We start from the raw sequence: 21,636 nt of genomic DNA on the forward strand, positions 1-21,636 counted from the left end.
GCTGCCGAAGTCCTTATTTGCATTCTACGAGTGACAGTAGGCGGGGCATTTGGATGGGCTGCTTGTCCAAATTCTGGATTGTTTACCTGAACAATGCGTGTATCAGTGCGTACGGGAGCTACAGTTTCTGGATGAGGTTTTTGTGCCCCACAATGCACACATTCTACTGCCCATTCTGGGTTTTGTGCTCCACAAACCTGACAAACCCATCCTCTCCCCTCAAGTACAGGATATATCTTGTGTGGTTTGCGTTCTACGTCAGTGTATGGGGGTGGGATGGCTGAGCTGGGAGCCTCGACATTTTTTGTTCTTCTATCTTTCATATCCCAACCATCACAATCTGGATTATATTTCCACCCCTCTTCTTTCGCTCTATTTGAGACCTTAATTAAGCATTGAACCTGACGCATCCATTGCTTCTCTAACACCTCTCCTTGTCTGTCCCTTTTTATTTCACTCCATACATCCGGGTCTAAGCCCGCTGCTCCTTTCACCTTAAATTTACGAAGGACATCCTTTAAGTCCTGTGCTTCGATTTTCCCATAAATGTTCTTAATTATCTGTGGCACCGTATAGTGCGCCACAATTCCCTGACGGGGTTTTGTGTTCCTCTGGCCCATTCTAACAGTCCTGCCTAGGTAGCGTGTGGGACACTTAGTGTACAATATAAAACACTTAGCTAAGTTACACTAGTTCCTCATTGCCTTCCTCCTAGGGTGCTAGAATACTAAAAACCTCTCCGGAATGAGATTTCTGAAATCGAATTACTTTATATGCTAGCCCAATAACAAATAATTACTTTATATGCTAGCCCAATAACAAACCAGAATGCGGCTACAACATATACAAGAATGCGGCTACAACATATACAAGCATTCCTTTAAGTGGCCAGGTATCCGACTAGATCTCCGGACTTTATGGAGACCTTATTCCCTCCCCGTATGTGGGATCCCTCTCATGCACTCTTATCCCTGCTTTATGGAGCAGACAGGGCTTATACTCTCAACCCGTCTATGGTTTATGAACTAAATTGAATATCAAACTTAAGCGTCAGACCCCCCGAAAGGCGCATTCTGTTGCTCATTGGGATGATATTCTTTCAATTCATACCAACCTTGGCAAGGCTCATTCAATTTCTCAACAAGACAGACAGACAAACAAACAAATAATTCCAGCAATATAAACCAAAATATGCAGTAATTCTAGACTCACCACTTCAGAGGCTGGTGTTTTAAAACCAGGAGAACCGTAACTGACAGAACGGATAGGCACAAATCAGGGGAGCACAGAATATAAGAAAAATAAAGCTTTTTCTTACCTGGCCAGGTTTTTGATCTGTGGTTCCCGGAATGCCTGTCCTTTCGTTCCGTCAGCGTAGCTCAGCCACCTCTTGTAGCAACTTGGTGAGTCCCTGTTCGGGCTCCAAAATGTTAGGGGCAACTCTTAAACAAGTTGCTTTAAGTTTATATTGCTTTGTCAAATTATTGCTTCTATAGGAATTAAGACACAGAGTCAGAAATCCGTGCATCAGTTCTGAGCATAAAGGACTGCTCCCTTTACTTCTTTCAAAGGCCTTTTATAGGCAATTATACGAACAATAGCATCAGCACCACCCCCACACAGGGCAAGGGTAAACAACAACAGGAGTCACCTGGGCTACAAGCACAAGCTCCAACACCATGGCAATACAGATACAAGGCAACAAAAGCAGCTTCAATCGAGTTCAGCAGCCAAAGGTTACATTCATAACAGATTTACACGTAGGCATTATATTAAGTGAGAACTCTAAATTAAATCCCTGACCTTATCAGTGGAAAGTTGTCCCCAACCACCAAAAAAAGTAATGTGTTGCTTAAGTGTAAAGGTCATTTTAAGGAGACAGTCACTAACGCTGCTGATGGCAAGAGATGACTTATGTGAGCTCCGGATGGAGTCCCCTTGTCCTAGGGATTTCCAGAGAATGGAGGCCAGTTACATTGAACTTTATCTTGGTTGAAGGGAATGCCTGGTTTGAAGATCCAGTTTTTATGTAGTTTTTATGCATAAGATGCCTTTAGTGAAAACTTCTACACATCCAAATGTGTGAGTTTCTTTTTTTCCAATTGGTGCTGGTGGATGAAATTGTGAAGTGGAAAGTGGAAAGAGGGTCCTAGGGAAAGGAGTTGGATAAGACTAGACTCTTAAAGGAGGATGTTAGAGGCCTACTGGATTGGGTTGTTATGCCCAAAGAGTAGAGCCAGTTCATATCGACAGAGGACTAGTTTGTATGCACTGGTTGGATGTGCAGCCCTGGAAACTCCCGGGGTTATGAGGGTGTACTATGCTCTGAAATGTGATGTTTCCTCCTTCACTTCTTAAGTGGGCCTTAGAGATCGACATTAATAGTTTTCTCCAGGTCTTACATTTTGAATTAAAAGACAGCAAAACAGAATTACTTTATTTTGTTTGCACCCACAGGAGCTGTGTTGGGTTGCCATCATTTTATAAAGTTTTTTTGTTGGATTGAGTACAGAAGGGTATGGCATAGAGTTGCCACCTCATCCCTTTAAATCCAAACACATTATGAATTACACAGGTTCTGAGGCTAATTTAAAGCAGATAAGGCACCAAGTGAGTTTCATTACCACCTTAATCAGCCTCAGAACCTGTGTAATTAATATGTGTTCGGTTTTAAAGGGATGAGGTGGCAACCCTAGTATGGCATAAAAATGTGCATTGGCACAATTGCGGTGAGTGCAGAGGTGGCGTGGGCATCAGTGCAGTGGCGAGTGAAGTGGGGGCATGTGGGAGGGGTGGTGGGAGCAGAGGGGAGAAAGGGGGTTATGCACAGTGGTGAGAGTGGGGGTTGGTGCAGGTGCAGTGCAGGGGGAAAAGAATGGGAATGAGCTATGGTGGAGAGAGCACAGAGAAATTGATGTGAAGGTGCGATTGGTTTTCAGATGTGCTAAAACAGTGATGTTGGAGGGGTGGTGTTGGTAAAGTGGTGGCGAAGGTGTGGGGGTGTCAGGCACTGTGGTGTGTGTGTGTTGCCTCTGCTGAGGAACTGTCAGCTGTAGCTCCAAATCTGGCAGCAGTCCTTCCGGGCAGGGAGGGGGGTTTGAGGTGCGAGCTGCCAGGACAGAGATTACAGTGCCTATATGAGCTCCAGCAAAAGTTACAGGGGAGGAAGGTTGTTTGAGGTGATAGAGCCAAAAATCAGAGGGCCATGTCCCACTGTCCCATCCAAACTCAACTTCTGCAAAGACTGCTCTGGATGTGCTTCCTGTTGAGTATGGCTGTTGTAAGTTTAGTACTAACTCACGGTGGAGCTGCTGGTTTAAAGCGGGCTGTTACCGTCACCTTGTTACCTGTAATTTCACCAACACCGGGTCTGGGGGTCTCCGTTGAGATTTACTGCAAGGCAATGTAGGCACCAGTCACTTAAGTACTTTTTCAATGCTTTAATGGGGATAACTGGAAGAAGTAGCAGGAAAGAGGTAGAAGGAGAGTTGCAGGGGTGTTCAAATACCTTTTCTTGGCGTAGCGTCAAGGAATTTAAATCTTTAAGATGAATGTATCCTCAGCTTAGGATTAAATCTTTTGCCCGCCTGGATAGGTTTCTCTCACTGACCTAGCAGCCGGAACGCAGCACAAACAAAAAGTCTCTGCCACAGACTTTGGTGGGACAAACTCATATGATCCTCTGCCACAGGATGTAGTAGTTTTCAATGAACAGCAAACACAGTACCAGAACCTTTAAGTCGACCCGGCAGTACTTGTGCGGTAGGGCAATCTAGGATGCGTCCTCCAATTGAGTCACCAGGCCCCTCTCCAGACCAGCTCTCCGCATGGTCCCTTCCAAGACGGGTCCTCCCCTGGATTCTTCTCAATTGTCCGGCTTCTTCCCGCAGGACAGACAGCACAGGTAATCCCAGCAGTAGCATGCCCCAGTCAGACTTCTGGGCCTACCCACCCAGCTGCAGCAGCGTAACCCTCCAAGCCAGAGGGCTACGAGATGGCACTCACTGACACATACCTCTAGGCCAAGAGGGCCACGAGGCAAAAAGCTCTCCAAAACATGGCGTCTTCCCATAAATACCCTCTCCCAGAATGCAACTCGGAGGACCACCTCTGCCGAGTTATCTCCGGGACAGAAGAGCACTCATACACTTCAGCTTGTTGCTTTCCAACACTGACCTATGATGACAACGACACCCACAGGCGCAATGTGGAACTGCACGCAACACAGCCAAGCTGGATCAGAGGCTAAACTAACCTTAGATTAAACCTGAACAATGTATAGCACAGACGATCCATTAAATTTACCTATAAGCGGTAGATTAGAAATCTACCAGCGCTACAGAAGGCTGGGTATTGCTGTTGTTGATGGAACTGGGCCACATTTAAAAGTTGATGCTGCTGCACATGTGTAATAGTGTCTTTGGGATAAGCAAGAATAGCGCCCATACCTGGTGCATGTGTGGTAGCAACATAATGTTAAAATATGCTACACTACCCGTAGAGCAGACTAAGCTGTTAGTGACAGCGTTGTTGATTTCCTTTAATCTGCAATGATCTCCATAGATACCAGCAATCGCCTACCAGTACAGTATGTCTTGCATCAGTAATAATTTATTTGCAGCTCCTACATGTCACATGGTCTACTAAAGGGAGTCTCAAATAAGTTAATAGTGACAGGAGGCTTCCTGTGCCAGGAGCTGATTGCTGGTGTTGGCTGCAGTTTAGAGAAGATCAGCAGCACTGTCACTAAATGCAAGGCTGGTGCATTTGTACGTGTTGTAGGAGGGTGAAGGAGGGTGAGAGTAGGTTAGATCAGCCTGGGGTGAGAAATAAATGTTCATAAAATGCTGATTGAAAGTTTCCTTAGCATTTTATACCTGTGTTTTTCTACATATTGCATGATGATTCTTTTAGCAACAAAAACATCCAAATTATTATACTCTGAAATGCTTTAAAGTAGTTCTAAATGCTCATGGTTTTTTACCTTAATGCATTAATGCGCTTCAATCATCCTGACACCATAACAACCATGGTGCCGTGATGATTGAAGCGCCAACACCAGCCATTTCCCCGATAGATGTACCCCAAAAAAATATATTTTCTGGCAGTGCCCCTCCCGAGACTAGACTCTGGATCCGCCCCTGTTCTCTGCATTAAGGTAATAAACCTTCCGTGCCACAAGATCCCCCTCCCCATCTCAACCCAGCGCAATGCCTGAGAGCAGTGGCTCTTTCCACTCTCTCCCACCTCAAAGGGCCACTGGCTCCTGCTTCTGTCAATCAAATCCTGTGATGTGGGAGCAGGGGGCAGGACCGAGCCGTGCTGTCTGTGTCTATACACAGACAGCGCAGCTCGGGATCAAGCCCGCACGTTTGCCACCATTGGAAGCAGCTTCCCTTGGTGGCACGCAGAGAAAAAGGAGGAGACAGGAGCGCTGGCAGGGGACCCCCGAAGAGCAGGATTGGGGCTGCTCTATGCAAAACCATTGCACAGAGCAGGGAAGTATAACATGTTTATAATAATAAAAAAAAAATAATGAAGGCTTAAATCACTATAAAACATTTCACTTAGATCTCAGAAATACTAAAGCAGCTCAGATTTAATATTCTGGAAGTTTCCTAAACATATGGAAAACATATATTGATTGCCTTTATTAGAAGCCCCCTTCTAGGGCTGGCAACACACATATCAATTTTGTTTAGCCGAACAAAAAAAAAAAAAAAAATCTAACACATTCTGCCTTCCACACTATACAGCAGGGATGGATGAATCTCCCACTGTAGCCTTTGTATTTTGACAGTCAGCCCCACCTGCTGTCAAAATCAAACAGCGGCTGCATCTTATTGGATGCAGCCACTCTTCAGCTAACAATTTTTCCCCTGACTTTGATTTTTCAATTGAAGGATGTTGGGCAGGAGGGGACCTATAACACCACCCACTAAACAAATTTCCAGTTCATTAGTAATTGGCTGAATTTCATAGGCAATGTCTGGCAATGCAGATCAAACTATTAAGACCCCATTCACACTATGTAATGGTCTTTTGCAAATTTCTATCTGTTACACTGAGACTTTTATTCATCAAGAATGGACTTTAAATGCATAGGCCCATGCATTGTGGTGCACTGCAGTGTAGATCCATTTCCACCTACTCTACTTGTGCATTTGGAAGCCATTCTAAATAAATAACACCGCAATGCTCTTCACAGAGTGCCATGTGTTATTGTGCATTGAGTAAATGCGTGGTAAAACATGTTTTTGCAATGCATAGGTCTGAAGGGGGCCTTATGGCTAACTATAATTTCAAATAACTTTATTCTGAAGACCCCCCTCCTTGATAACTACCATAACTACCACCCCCCTGCACTTGTACTTTAGATTAGCAGGTGGCCCAGTAGCCTACACCATATTGAATGGCTCTCAGTCAAAACCTCTCTGCAGGCTTAGAAGTTGACAGCTTTTGCATTTGGGCCTACTACAAACCCAGTATTCCTGGCACTACACATATTGACATTACATCCTCCTGTTGTCCACACCTACTGTACTACTGCACCACATTCAACCTGACTCTGAACCTCCCAAATCCCCTGACACTGCACCTTTCTGCCACCCAGCAACTTTGCAACTGCATAGTCCATAGCTCCCAATTGTCCCTAATTTCGAGGGACTGTCCCTGATTGGGAGCAATGTCCCTCTGTCCATCATTCCTCCTCATTTATCCCTCATTTTGGTCTGATCTTTAGAGTTGATAATAAAATGCACTTTTTATCTATCAAAAAGTGTTTTCCAGCCCTAAACCTTTCATCCAATTTCTAAATTGCTGCATTTGTAAATTCCAAAAGCCAATATAAAGGAATAGTAGTGGTAAAAAAAGCACTTGTGGGTTTAACCCATCTTGTTTTTTTTTTTTTTGTATAATTCTCCTTTAAGGGGGCGTGACAAGGGGTGTGTTCTATGCCTGAATACTTTTGCTGATAGGTGTCCCTCATTCCCATCTCAAAAAGTTGGGAGGTATGGCATAGTCCACTAGCGCTCCCTCTGTTCCTGCTATTCTTGTCACTGCTCCCTCTTGCAGAGACACGCAGAAAGGAGGTGAAGTTGAGCCTGGAGTTTCTTGATGCTCTGCCCACTCCACATTTGGCTTCATCTGGTCCACATTACATCCTCCCCAGTGAAGCCTATAGGTACAGATCATCTCCCAGAGACTCAAAAGATTTGCTTCAACCACTGGGAGACCTAGTAGAAGATGCTCAAAACTGTCTGTCATATAAAGCCTTGTACACACGATTGGATTGTTGGCCAACAAAACCATGGACTTTTGTCCGAAGGGCGTTGGCCCAAACTTGTCTTGCATACACACGGCACACAACTGTTGGCCAACAATCACAAATGTAGTGACGTACTACATGGTTCTTCAGCTCTTTAGCGCCACCATTTGGGCTCCTTCTGCTAATTTCGTGTTAGTAGAAGTTTGGTGAGTGTGGATTCGCGCTTTTCTTTTCGCATTTTTCATTTAGCGCTTTTCAGTTTGCGCTTTTCATTTTGTGCTTTTCAGTTAGTTTCTGAACGGCCGTTCGTCATTTATTATTGGCCTTGGAGTTATCGCTTTGACATTATTTTTTTGGTTGAATAATGATTTGATTTGGTATATTTTCTATATTTTTGGATGCACTTTTTGGTTAAGTTCTACTGGCAGATAGCATGTCTAATTTTATTTGTTTTCTTTTTTTAATGCACAATAAAAAAAATGTGGAGAATAATACTTGGCTATGTGTTTTACTTCAAATGACAGTTTGGGAGTAGGCAGTTACATTTTAAAAAATACAATATAAAATTGACAAGGGACACCAACAAAGTTGTATCTTTGATCTTAAAAACTACGGGATAATGGTGTTGTGGTAACTTGCCCAAAAAAAAAAAAAAAAGCATAATAATATTATTCTTGATATCACTAGAAAAAAAAACCCTTGAAAATTTGTTTGCAATAACTCCATCAGTATCACCAGCAAAGCAGCTTCATTATTATCATATTAAAGAAGAAGAGAATTGTGCACTGCATTTGGAGATCTCATAATTTGCCACGTCACAAATGTTAATTCTCCATTACGAATGCTAGTTTACAAGACCGACTGCTTCTGGCTCGTCCTTGCTTCCGAGCATGTGTGTTTGTACTTTGGACTTTTGTCCGACGGACTTGTGTACACACGCTTGGAAAATCCAACAACAGACATTTGTCCACGGAAAAATTTAAAACCTGATATCCAACATTTGTCTGTGGAAAATCCGACAACAATCATCCGATGGCACGCACACAGTCGGATTTTACGCCCACAGCCTGTCATCACACATTTCCCGATCGTGTGTACGGGGCTTTAGTCTTCTTGATTAATAGCTATGCACTTGGCAACTGTCAGGTAGTCAGTCATTAGGTCGCAGGGGGTTCTATGCATTGTGCCGGAGAAAGGAAAGAGCTTGTCCACAAAGAGATGTTAATAAAACCTGCCCATGGCATCATCACTACCCTTCCATTGCGGCAGTCATCATGTCCAACATACAAATGTATCCTTAATTTTTTTTACTTTGAAGGAAAACATTTTATTTGAAATTCAACACCACTATTATCTCTCCTAAACTTTCAAACCTTCTAAATTATTATTTTGAATATGCAATCTCTACAATTGTATCATTTTAAATGTGGATATATTTAATTAGCAATAAGCAATACAGCAGCCTATGTATTACTGTATACTTGGTTTAGTTATGAACCAACATCATTTATTTGTATAAAAAAACAAAACAATGATTCACGCTAAAGCCTTTAGGGAGTCCCGGATAAATTCTTAAGGCCTTATTCACCGATTTATAATGCAGTCTGTTTGGGAATTTATTGCCATGTAAGATGCATTGGAAGGCAAAGAACCCAAAGGCATATATAAAGCCAATTATGTTTCAAAGGGGAAAACAATTCCATCCTAAATCAAAAGGTGGTGATTAGTTTATATATTAGATTCCATATACAGTGTTCAACTACATACTACTATACAATACAATGAAATAGAAACAATCCACTGTTTCTTTTTCTTCCCCCTCTTAAAGTAACCTTAAAGTTAAAGTGGAATTTCAGTCTGGCTCTGTACATCCCCCTCTGGTCCCGCCATTATAGCATGGGAGCTTTTCATCGTATATTCCGATAGTGTGTATGCCCCATCGGACTTTCTACGTCGAAAATTCTGACGGACCCAGAAAGAGAACATGTTCTAAATTTTTCCGACGGAACCAATTCCTATCGGGAAAACCACTTGTCTGTATGCTGTTCCGATGTACCAAAAACGACGCATGCTCTGAAGCAAGTACGAGACGGAAGCTATTGGCTACTGGCTATTGAACTTCCGTTTTCTAGTCCCGTCGTACGTGTTGTACGTCACTGCGTTCTGGACGGTCAGACTTTGGTGTGACCGTGTGTATGCAAGACAGCTTGAGCAGAATTCCGTCGGAGAAACCTTCAGAGTTTATTCCGACGGAAAAAAGCGCTCGTGTGTACGCGGCATCACATGGCCCATGAGCAATTAATAAGCAAATAAAATGATTGGCTAAACCCAAGAGTGCTTTTTTCATCTCTTTGTTTCCTGTGTTTCTCTATGTACAGTATACTTTATACAGATTTTTTAAAACAATAATGTGATAGTAAAAAGATTTGTGTGAAAGGTTTAGTGTAGTGTAACATTTTTGGTAGCTAAAGTATTGTAGTTATTTAAGAGACTGACACATCTGAAAGGAGGGACAACTGCACATCCATACCTCCCAACATTTTGAGATGGGAATGAGGGACACCTACTAGCAAAAGTATGTAGGGATAGGACTTGCCTCCTGCCACACCCCCTTAAAGGAGAATTAACCCAAAAAAAGTTGATGAAAGCCACAAGGGCTTTTTTTTTACCAATACTATTTCTTTATTTTGGCTTTTAAAATTTACAAATGCAGCAATTTAGAATTTGGATGAAAGGTTTAGCACTGGGAAACACTTTTTGAAAGATAAAAAGTGCATTTTATATACAATTATATAGATCAGACCAAAATGAGGAGCAAATGAGAGGGACAGAGGGGCATTGCTGCAAATCAGGGACAGTCCCTCAAAATCAGGGACAGTTGAGAGCTATGCACTTCTGCACACACACAGGTGATTTCCAACACATGTTCAAAGACAGCGAGATTTTGGAACTTGATCCTAATAATTGTCTTTGTGTATGCATGGAAAACTCAGCATGTACACAGATGATCGGGAAAACCCACAGGTGCACAGATGTTCCACAGGACTCACTTGGGACCCGAAGCCCTGCAGCACATTCAAGCAGGCGCAAGACTGGGGTTAAAAAAACATAATTCTCCCCTTGGAGAGAAATGTGGAAGTGGTGCTTTGCAGGGCAGCATGACTTATACTTTAAGATGAGGGTCTGTTTTAATCAAAAAAAAAAATCAGTAAATTAAAAAAAAATGAAGAGGTGACACTTACCTGTTCTATGCAAAGATATTGCACAGAAACATTGCTTTTGTCCTCTTCTAGTAGTCCCAAATGGGTGCTGTATGCTCCGTCTCTCATTTGAGTACTTTCTGTAGCAAGCATAGATAGATAGATAGATAGATAGATAGATAGATAGATAGATAGATAGATAGATAGATAGATAGATAGATACATATATATATATATATATATATATATATATATATATATATATATATATATATATATATATATATATATAGATAGATAGATATACAGTATCTCACAAAAGTGAGTACACTCCTCACATTTTGTAAATATTTTATTATATCTTTTCATGTGACAACACTGAAGAAATGTCACTTGTCAGCTTGTTGTATAACAGTGTAAATTTGCTGTCCCCTCAAAATAACTCAACAAACAGCTATTAATATCTAAACTACTGGCAACAAAAATGAGTACACCCCTAAGTGAAAATGTCCCAATTGAGCCCAATTAGCCATTTTCCCTCCCCAGTGTCATGTGACTAGTTAGCGTTACAAGGTCTCAGGTGTGAAAGGGGAGCAGGTGTGTTAAATTTGGTGTTATTGCTTTCACTTCTCATACTGGTCACTGGAAGTTCAGCATGGCACCTCGTGGCAAAGATCTCGCTGAGGATCTAAACAAAAGAATTGTTGCTCTACATAAAGATGGCCTAGGCTATAAGAAGATTGGCAAGATCCTGAAACTGAGCTGCAGCATAGTGGCCTAGACCATACAGCGGTTCCACTCAGAACAGGCTTCGCCATGGTAGACCAAAGAAGTTGAATGCATGTGCTCAGTGTCATATGCAGGGGTTGTCTTTGGGAAATAGACGTATGAGTGCTGCCAGCATTGCTGCAGAGGTTGAAGGAGTGGGGGGTCAGCCTGTCAGTGCTCAGACCATACGCTACACTCTGCATCAAATTGGTCTGCATGGCTGTCATCCCAGAAGGAAACCTCTTCTAAAGATGATACACAAGAAAGCCTGCAAACAGTTTGCTGAAGACAAGCAGACTAAGGACATGGATTACTAGAACCATGTCCTGTGGTCTGATGAGACCAAGATAAATGTATCTGGTTCAGATGGTGTCAAGCGTGTGTGGTGGCAACCAGGTGAGGAGTACAAAGACACAAAGACAAGTGTGTCTTGCCTACCGTCAAGCATGGTGGTGAAAGTGTTATGGTCTGGGGCTGCATGAGTGCTGCTGGCACTGGGTAGCTACAGTTCACTGAGGGAACCATGAATGCCAACATTTACTGTGACATACTGAAGCAGAGCATGATCCCCTCCCTTCGGAGACTGGACCAGTATTCCAACATTATAACAACCCCAAACACACCTCCAAGAAGACCACTTCCTCGCTAAAGAAGTTCAGGGTAAAGATGATGGACTGGCCAAGCATGTCTCCAGACCTAAACCCTATTGAGCATCTGAGGGGCATCCTCAAATGGAAGGTGGAGGAGCGCAAGGTCTCTAACATCCACCAGCTCTGTGATGTCATTATAGAGGAATGGAAGAGGACTTCAGTGGCAACCTGTGAAGCTCTGGTGAACTCCATGCCCAAGAGGGTTAAGGCAGTGCTGGAAAATAATGGTGTCCACTTAAAATATTGACACTTTGGGCCCAATTTGGACATTTTCACTTAGAGGTGTACTCATTTTTGTTGCCAGCGGTTTAGACATTAATGGCTGTGTGTTGAGTTATTTTGAGGGGACAGCAAATTTACACTGTTATACAAGCTGTACACTCACTACTTTACATTGTAGCAAAGTGTCATTTCTTCAGTGTTGTCACGTAGAAAGATATAATAAAATATTTACAAAAATGTGAGGGGTGTACTCACTTTTGTGAGATACTGTATATATATATAGATATATCTATATATCTATATATCTAGTATAGATATATATATCTATATCTATATCTAGATATATATAGATATAGATATAGATCTATATCTATCTATATATATATATATATATATATATATATATATATAGATTTAGATATATATATAAATATATATATATATATATATATATATATATATATATATACACACGCACACACTATATTGCCAAAAGTTTTGGGATGTCTGCCTTTACACGCATATGATGGCATCCCAGTCTTATGCCCTGCACACACGATAGGATTTTCCGATGGAAAATGTGTGATAGGACCTTGTTGGTGGAAATTCCGACCGTGTGTAGGCTCCATCACACATTTTCCATAGGAATTTCCGACACACAAAGTTTGAGAACAGGCTATAAAATTTTCCGACAACAAAATCCGTTGGCGGAAATTCCGATCGTGTGTACACAAATCCGATGCACAAAGTGCCACGCATGCTCAGAATAAATTAAGAGACAAAAGCTATTGGCTACTGCCCCATTTATAGTCCCGACGTACGTGTTTTATGTCACCGCGTTCAGTACGATCAGATTTTCTGACAACTTTGTGCGACAAGTTTGAGCCAACATCCGTCTGAAAAAATCCATGGATTTTGTTGTCAGAATGTCCGATCAATGTCCAACTGTGTGTACGTGGCATTAGTCTGTAGGGTTCAATATTGAGTTGCCCAACCCTTTGTCGCTATAACAACTTCAACTCTTCTGGGAAGGCTGTCCACAAGGTTTAGGAGTGTGTCTATGGGAATGTTTGACCATTCTTCCAGAAGCACATTTGGGAGGTCAGGCACTGATTTTGGATAAGAAGGCCTGGCTCGCAGTTTCCATTCTAATTCATCCCAAAGGTGTTCTATCGGGTTGAGGTCAGGACTCTGTGTAGGCCAGTCAAGTTCCTCTACCCCAAACTCGCTCATCCATGTCTTTATGGACCTTGCTTTGTGCACTGGTGGGCAGTCATGTTGGAACAGGAAGGGGTCATCCACAAACTGTTCCCAAAAAAGTTAGGAGCATGAACTTGTCCAAAATGTCTTTGTATGCTGACGCCTTAAGCGTTCCCTTCACTGGAACTAAAGGGCCAAGCCCAACCCCTGACAAGCAACCCCACACCATAATCCCCCCTCCACTAAATGATTTGGAGGGGTGACCCAATACTTGTGGCAATATAGAGTGGATGAGCAAGTTTGGGGAGGAGGAACTTGACTGGCCTGCACAGTGTCCTGATCTCAACCCAATAGAACACCTTTGGGATGAATTAGAGCAGGGACTGCAAGCCAGGCCTTCTCGTCCAACATCAGTGCCTGACCTCACAAATGCGCTTCTGGAAGAATGTTCAAACATTCTCATAGACACACTCCTAAACCTTGAACATCCTTCCCAGAAGAGTTGAAGCTGTTATAGCTGCAAAGGGTAGTCCAACTCAATATGGAACCTTACAGACTAAGACTGGAATGCCATTAAAGTCCATGTGCTTGTAAAGGCAGGTGTCCCAATACTTTTGGCAATATAGTGTGTATATATATCACTGGAATGTTTTTAGGGCAGTGCGCCCTTTTTGGCCGGTGGGTATTTTGGGTCACTGAAGGTACTTTTTGTAGGGAGAGAAGGAGGTAAGTGTGGAGAGTCCTCTAATTATTTCACAGTTGTACATGTTTTGGCAGGTTGGTCGATTTAACTATTTTTTTTTACTTAGAGAAGAACTCCAGCCAAAAATAAAAAGATAAAATTCATACACCTTTAAAAAAATAGAAGGAAAAACAGCATTTTTGCAATATTCACTTTCAATCCAGAGCTCTCCCCCACAGTACTTATTTTCCATCACAATATCCAATTTGTCCTCAGTCTGATGGCCAGCATCAGTCAATTAATTTCCCCTGAGACCAGACTGTCCTGGACCTTCCCCCAGCCTGCGACTGGACAGTGAAAGGAGAAGCAGCACAGTGATGAGCTCATCCTTGTATCACTCTGCTCTCTCCCCCTATCAGCACATAAACAGATTGGCTCCTTCTGCTACCCCTTCTTCTATGTCCATCATGGACACTTCCCCTTTCAGGACCAAAGACTTCTGAAAAGTGAAAGTTTATTTAACATGTGTGAGAACAGTTATGCCGCGTACACATGAGCGGACTTTCCAGCAGACTTGGTCCGGCGGACCAGACTCCGTCGGGCAATTCAATCATGTGTGGGCTCCAGTGGACTTTTTTCCCCCAAAAGTCCGACAGATCTAGAAATAAAACAAATCAAATCTTTCCGACGGACTCGAGTCCGGTCGAAAGATCCGCTCGTCTGTATTCCAGTCCGACTAAAACCAACGCTAGGGCAGCTATTGGCTACTGGCTATCAACTTCTTTATTTTAGTCCGGTCGTACATAATCAGTACGAATCCGTTGGACTTTGGTGTGATCGTGTGTAGGCAAGTCCGTTCGTTAGGAAAAGTCCGTCGGATAGACCGTCGGACCTAGTCTGCCGGAAAGTCCGGTCATGTGTACGTGGCATAAGAGTAATGGGGCGTACACACGGTCGGACTTTTCGACCTGACTGGTCTGACGGACGCAGACGGACCAAATCCGGGGGACAATCCGATCGTGTGTGGGCTTCACCGGACCTTCAGCGGACTTTTCCAGTCGCAAATCTGAAGGACTTTAGATTTGGAACAGGCTTCAAATCTTTGCGTCGTAACTCCGCCGGACCCAGAAATCCGCTCGTCTGTATGCTAGTCCGACGGACAAAAACCAACGCTAGGGCAGCTATTGGCTACTGGCTATGAACTTCCTTATTTTAGTCCGGTGTACGACATCACGTACAAATCCGTCGGACTTCGGTGTGATCGTATGTAGGCAAGTCCGTTCATTAGAAAGTCCTTCGGAAGTCCGTCAAAAGTCTGTCGAAAGTCCGCTGGAAAGTTTGTCGGACCAGTCCGGTCGAAAAGTCCGCCCGTGTGTACGCGGCATAAGAGCCCTTTCACACTGGGGCGGGCGGCGGCGGCGGCGGTATGCGGCCGCTAGCGGGGCGGTTTTACCCCCCGCTAGCGGCAGAGAAATGGTTAAAAACCACCGCAAAGCGCCTCTGCAGAGGGGCTTTGCCGGCGGTATAGCCGCGCCGTCCCATTGATTTCAATGGGCAGGAGCGGTAAAGGAGCGGTATACACACCGCTCCTTCACCGCTCCAAAGATGCTGCTAGCAGGACTTTTTTTACCGTCCTGCCAGCACATCGCTCCAGTGTGAAAGCCCTCGGGGCTTTCACACTGGAATTAAGGCAGCGGCACTTTCGGGTCGGTTTGCAGGCGCTATTATTAGCGCAATAACGCCTGCAAACCGCCCCAGTGTGAAAGGGCTCTAAGGCAATTGTTCTAATGATTTCTCCTCTGTGCATTAGCTTTTAAGCACTAGAATATTAGTATAAACAGAATATATGTCCCAAAGGAGTTGGAGGAAATTATGCAAAATGTAACGTAACAAAATGTACATATTCTATACGGATAGTGGGCAGTTAATATAGTTTTTTTTTTTTTTTTTCTTAAGTTCAACGTCCCTGTTACCCTCTGGCTAAAAGAAAGATAAAATGAACAGTTCTGATGTCCTGTAGATATGAACTGTCAGAAGATCAGTTAATGGTAGGCAGTAAGTAGAGGTTATCTCAACAGGAAAAAACAGATGCATTTATCCATTATGACAGATGATGAGATGTACGTGTCTGTGTGTATGCTAGAGAGTGGAGGCTTAACAAATTGGCAGAAAAGTCTCTCATATATGGGCAAAGTCTTGGAAATGTCCATTATGATTTTCAGCTTATACAACACCTACATCATCTCACACCCCTGGCCTGCTGTACGGGCCCTGCAAAAGAGTCAAATTCGGGTACAACTGTTTTCAGTAAAGTGGTTGTAAAGGCTGAAGTTTTTTTATCTTCATGCATTTTTTGCATGAAGGTAAAAGACCTTCTGTGTGCAGCTCCCCCCTCAGCCGCCCCTAATACTTATCTGAGCCCAATCTCAATCCAACAATGTGCACAAGAGGAGCGGCTCTTCCGGGACTCTTGCTCTTCATTGGTAGAGATGCAGCAGGAGCCATTGGCTCTCGCTGCTGTCAATCACAGCCAGTAAGGAGGGAGCGGGGGGGGCGGGGCTGAGCCGCGCTCTTTGTGTCTCATGGACACAGACAGCGGGGCTTGGGAGTGAGCATGCACAAGTGCTCTTAGAGTAAGCAGCTTGTTATGGGTGCACTCGGCAGGTGGGAATGAACCAGAGTGCCAGCGGGGATCCCAAGAATAGGATTGGAGCTGCTCTGTGAAAAACCATTGCACAGAGCAAGCAAGTATAACATGTTTGTTATTTTTAAAAAAATGCCTTTACAAACCATTTAAATAATACATTTAATGATGTATTGATTGAGCTGCATTAATCTGTGTCTATTATGTCTGCCTAGAGTTCAGCGCTACCTTCTTGCAGCCCGCGTAAAGAGGATGGGCTTTAACACAAATGCATCCATGGACGACCGAAAAGTTTCTGTGCTGAGAGCACACTCCCAGAACAGTGTTATACACAGCTCTCAGTCTCTAGACATGATCAAGAGCCAGTGGGATTGGCTCTTGATCGTGTGACCACTGTGACAGCCAATCACAGCAGTCAAGTGATCAGGCATCCAACCTGCCCCTTGGGTGTAGAGATCCATTTAAAGAGATGCTGAGTCTGGGTGGGAAGGGGTTAAACCTGAACTCCAGGAAACACACAAAATGAACCTTTGTAGTTGGGCCCCTCACACTGCAAGGATTAATGCTTGTTCAATCCAATGCCGCGTACACACGACCGGACTTTCCGTCAGAAAAGGTCGGATGGAATCATTCCGTCGGACATTCCAATCGTGTGTGGGCTTCATCGGACTTTTTCTTTCTAAAATTCTGATGGACCTAGAAATAGGACATGTTTCAAATCTTTCCGACGGGAAAACCGTTCGCCTGTATGCTATTCCGACGGACCACAAACTATGCAAGTGCAGCTATTGGCTACTGGCTATTGAACTTCCTTTTTCTAGTCCCGTCGTACGTCATCACGTTCTAAACGAACAGACTTTGGTGTGATCGTGTGTAGGCAAGTCCGTTTCAGCGAAACTCCGTCGGAACTCCGTCGGAGTCTATTCTGACGGAAAGTCCAGTCGTGTGTGCGCGGCATTAGGGTACATGAAAAAGGAGCAATACTTACTTTATTTGTCACTCCAGCAGAGATCCTTCAGCTGTGCAACTGGTCCAGTGCTGACAACTCTCTAAGGAGCTTTGGGCCACAGTCACATGCTTGTCTACTCACATACAATGCCCTGCACTGTATGTGATGATGCCAAGGGATTGCCCACAGCCTAGAGTGAACTGGGGGGGTATACACCAAGACTAAATGTTTTTTTTTTTTTTTATAAGTTAGAAGGCTGGCCATTGGCTAGCCTGAGTTTGTAGGAGGAGTCTGGGGCTTGTAATCCCCTCTCCTTCCCTACACACTCGTTGGCTAGCGTTTTCTGGTTGGGAAAGCAGTCAACGTGTCACTTCCGGGTCAAACACAGTGTGGAGACTCTGTGTCAAGCAGTGTGGACGCTCTGCCCCCCCTATCCAACTATTTCAGTCCCAGGTAGCTGTCAACCACTCTCTGTCCCCGTGGGTCACGGCTCTGGCAGTCCCTGACATATCTCAGGTACACCTGCTGATTCCCTGTGTTCACTGGTAAGGGGTTGGAATTTGAACCTTACAGCTGGTCACTGCTGCACTTGTTCATGTACCTTTTACCCTTTGTTCACCACACTTCCTTGTTTGCACACGCAGCTCCTGATGGTTATTCATGACAAGTTGTCGTGACACCAAGTGACAGTTGCATTACCACCAGTTGGCCAGCAGTCAGCATTCCAGCACCAGGGGCCATACCACTGGGCACCTCTCTGGTATCACTCAGGCAAACCTCTGGGTCTTGTAGTTCCACAAACTGGGGCCTCGGTTCAGCCCCTCCTTGGTTTGCCACATTACGCACTTCAGCACAATTAGGTCAGGCATGGCAGGCCTCGTGCCCAGCTCCAGGGGCCTCAGTCTTGGGAACGTTGTTTGCGTCACTCAGGCAGTTTCTGAGTCTTGTAGTTCCACTGCTTGGTGGCCACATTAGCCCCTCATTTGGGCTGCCACTGTCACGGGCATTGCACCTTGTCACATCTCACAGGCGGGGCAGGCCATGCTCAGCCTGGTTCCCCCAGCCCCTTAAAAAGGGGGGGGGGTTTGTCACCGCTGCAGGTTCACCTGTATTTCTCCCACCACAGAGCTCACGCTTCACTCTGGTCAGGTGGTGTTCTATTTTGGTGTTGCTTTTAGGTTTTTGCTTGTCCATCATTTTATTCAGTGCATACCTCATGATGTTGTTTCAGGTGGACTCCACATTTTACGTTCAGGAACAGCAAGGTGTGTTCTGTGTGTCTTTCGGTCAGGGGTCATAGCTAGTTGCACTACATACAAGGATCTGTTACATCTACAGATCCGTGTGGGCTGAGGTTTCGTTTTTAAATGATTGTGATATTTACAGTCTTCCCGCCTGTACTTCATACATCATGCGTTGCAAGTCACTTACATTCCTTTTTCTGCCTACCACGGTCTGTAGGTTCCAAGCTCTGAGTGTTCGTTTTTAATCACCTGTCTTTGCGCTGCAGGTTACCCGAGCTCACTTACTACATACACACAGGGGGTTACGGTCACTAGATTCACCATCACGCGCTGTTCCTGTTTGTTTACTTTGTTTCACGGCACCTACATGTTCATTCAGAGTTGCTTCAGGGCACACCCCAAATCCTCCTGTCCCCTTAAGTCATTCTTGACTAAGCCGAGTCAATGTTTCCAGGTTAGAGTTGTGGTTGTTACACCACCCATCCCCATCTCTCAGGCAATTTCTCATAGGGGGGTTTTCTGACGGTTTTCATACGGGCCTCATCACTTTACCTTTGCAGACTTTTGAATGTGCTAACCTATTATCTGCCACCAGCAATGCCCTATTAGTCGATGAATTGTTACAGGTTGTGTTATCCAAGGGGTTTGTCATAGGGCCATTTCTTGCTGCACCTTTCAGTATGTGGAGGGTCAGCCCCATCGGTGTGGTTAAGGGTAAATTTTCAAATAAACATCCGTTAATCTATGACTTGTCTGCTCCTCATTCCTCACAGATACCTAGTCTTAATTCTCTTAGTCTTTGGACTTGGCTATTCAGTACATTTTGCAGTCAAGTAAGGGCACATGGTTATCTAAAGCCGATATTTTGGACGCCTTTAAACTCCTCCCCATCAAACCAACCCTCTGGCAATGGCATGGGTTCAAATGGCGGGAGCAATATTATTTTACCACAAAGTTGGCTTTTGGGTCCAAGAGTAGTCCGTGGCTCTTTAACACCTTTGCCTCAGCTCTCAATTGGATATTGTCCAATCGTAAAGGGTGTCATGGGGCCATTCATTATTTTGACAATTTTTTGCTATTAGAGAGCCCTGCACAGTCTCCCAAGGATCTTGAATCACTCACGGAACTGTTTGCTGATTTGAACGTCCCCTTAGCTGCCCACAAGGTGGAAGGGCCTTCCACGGTGATTACCTTCCTAGGTATTCCCCTTGATACCAAACAATTTGAACAATTGGAATGGTATCTCCATGTTTATCGATCTTCCTACTGCCGGGTCCCCCAGATTTTTTTCAGATGCCACAGCCTCAGTGTGTTTTGCAGCAATTTGTAGATGTCAATGGTTGGCTGGTCCATGGCCCCCCCGAGGTTTTCAACATTTCCGGGTTTTCTCAGACTTCTGTTCTGTTTGAGATCTATCCAATAGTCGCAGCAGCTGTCACTTGGGGTCCCACTTGGTCTGGCCACACAGTCATTTTCTTTACCGACAATTCAGCCACAGCCAAAATCATCAGTAAGGGTAGATCCGGGTCACTCATTATAATTTCTTTCATGCGCAGGCTCACATGGTTGGGCCCAATGCATAATTTTCATTTTCAGGGCAAGTTTATCAGTGGTGTCTGAAAAAGTGGCTGCTGATGCCTTATCTCGTTTTGATTTCCGGCGTTTCTTCCTACAGCATCCGGAAGCAGATCGGGTGTGTAAGCGGGTACCTCCTTTTTCCACATTGACAATGGATTAGCTGCACTCAGGGTGCAGGCTGCCAACCTGGCGAATTCTTCATTGTCAATGAATACACTCAAGGCTTACAAGACGGCTTGGAAGTGTTTTTCTAGATTCATGACCCTTTATCCTTGTAATTCGGTCGGGGATGTCAAATACATGTTGACTTTTGCTGCCTATTGTCATGGCGAGTTGTCCCTTTCATTCAATACCATCAAGCTGTACTTCTCAAGTATTCAGCACTTTATGTCACTTCAGGATCCCGATAGACCATCCTTTTTTGCAGCTCATCCCATCAAAGCCATTTTGAAAGGTATACAGATTTGCTGTCTCTTTCACCGTTTGGCTCAGGTCCCAGCTTTATCCTCAAGGCTGCTGTCTTCCTGAGTTACTTCGGTTTCTTCAGACCCAGGGAGGTATCCTAAGCCAGTCACAATGCACCAGTGCTCCTCAAGGGTAGTCTCACTAGATGTCCTGTTCACTTTTCACTTCAATTACCCAATAACAAAAACCGGCAAATTGGTCTGGGTTTCATTATCAATTATTACAAAACTAATTATAAAAACAATGAGGGCGCAACAATAGTGCAGTAAAAACAAATGAATATAAAATAACTATGATGCAAATAAATAAAGTTCATATTTCATCCAACATTGCTATCAAAAGAAAAAAACAGTGAATCTTCTTAAAGGTGTTCCAATCACCTTGATTAAATCATGCAAATACTGCAAAACTAACACTATCTGGTGTCCAGTTGATGTCTTGGACCAGCTCTCCTCCATGTTTGCAGCTGCTCTTCTTGATAGCCCATTACTCCCTTTCCCTACGCAACCTCTGGCTTCCAGACAGTTCATCTCACATGTTAGAATTTTGCTTGTTAGTTTGGGATTAAATCATAAACAGTTTTTGGGGCATTCCTTTAGAATTGGGGCGGTTTCCTAGGCATCCAAGCAAGGGGTCCAGTCCCATGTTATCAAACACATGGGTCGTTGGAAATCATCCTGTTACAGTCAATATATTCCTGATCCTCATAAGGAAGTTAAACAAGCTTTTGCTACTCTGCTTGACTGACTGTGCACATGTTTTCCATT

This window comes from Aquarana catesbeiana, linkage group LG03, assembly GCF_042186555.1.
Source record: "Aquarana catesbeiana isolate 2022-GZ linkage group LG03, ASM4218655v1, whole genome shotgun sequence".
NCBI classification, from domain to species: Eukaryota; Metazoa; Chordata; class Amphibia; order Anura; family Ranidae; genus Aquarana; species Aquarana catesbeiana.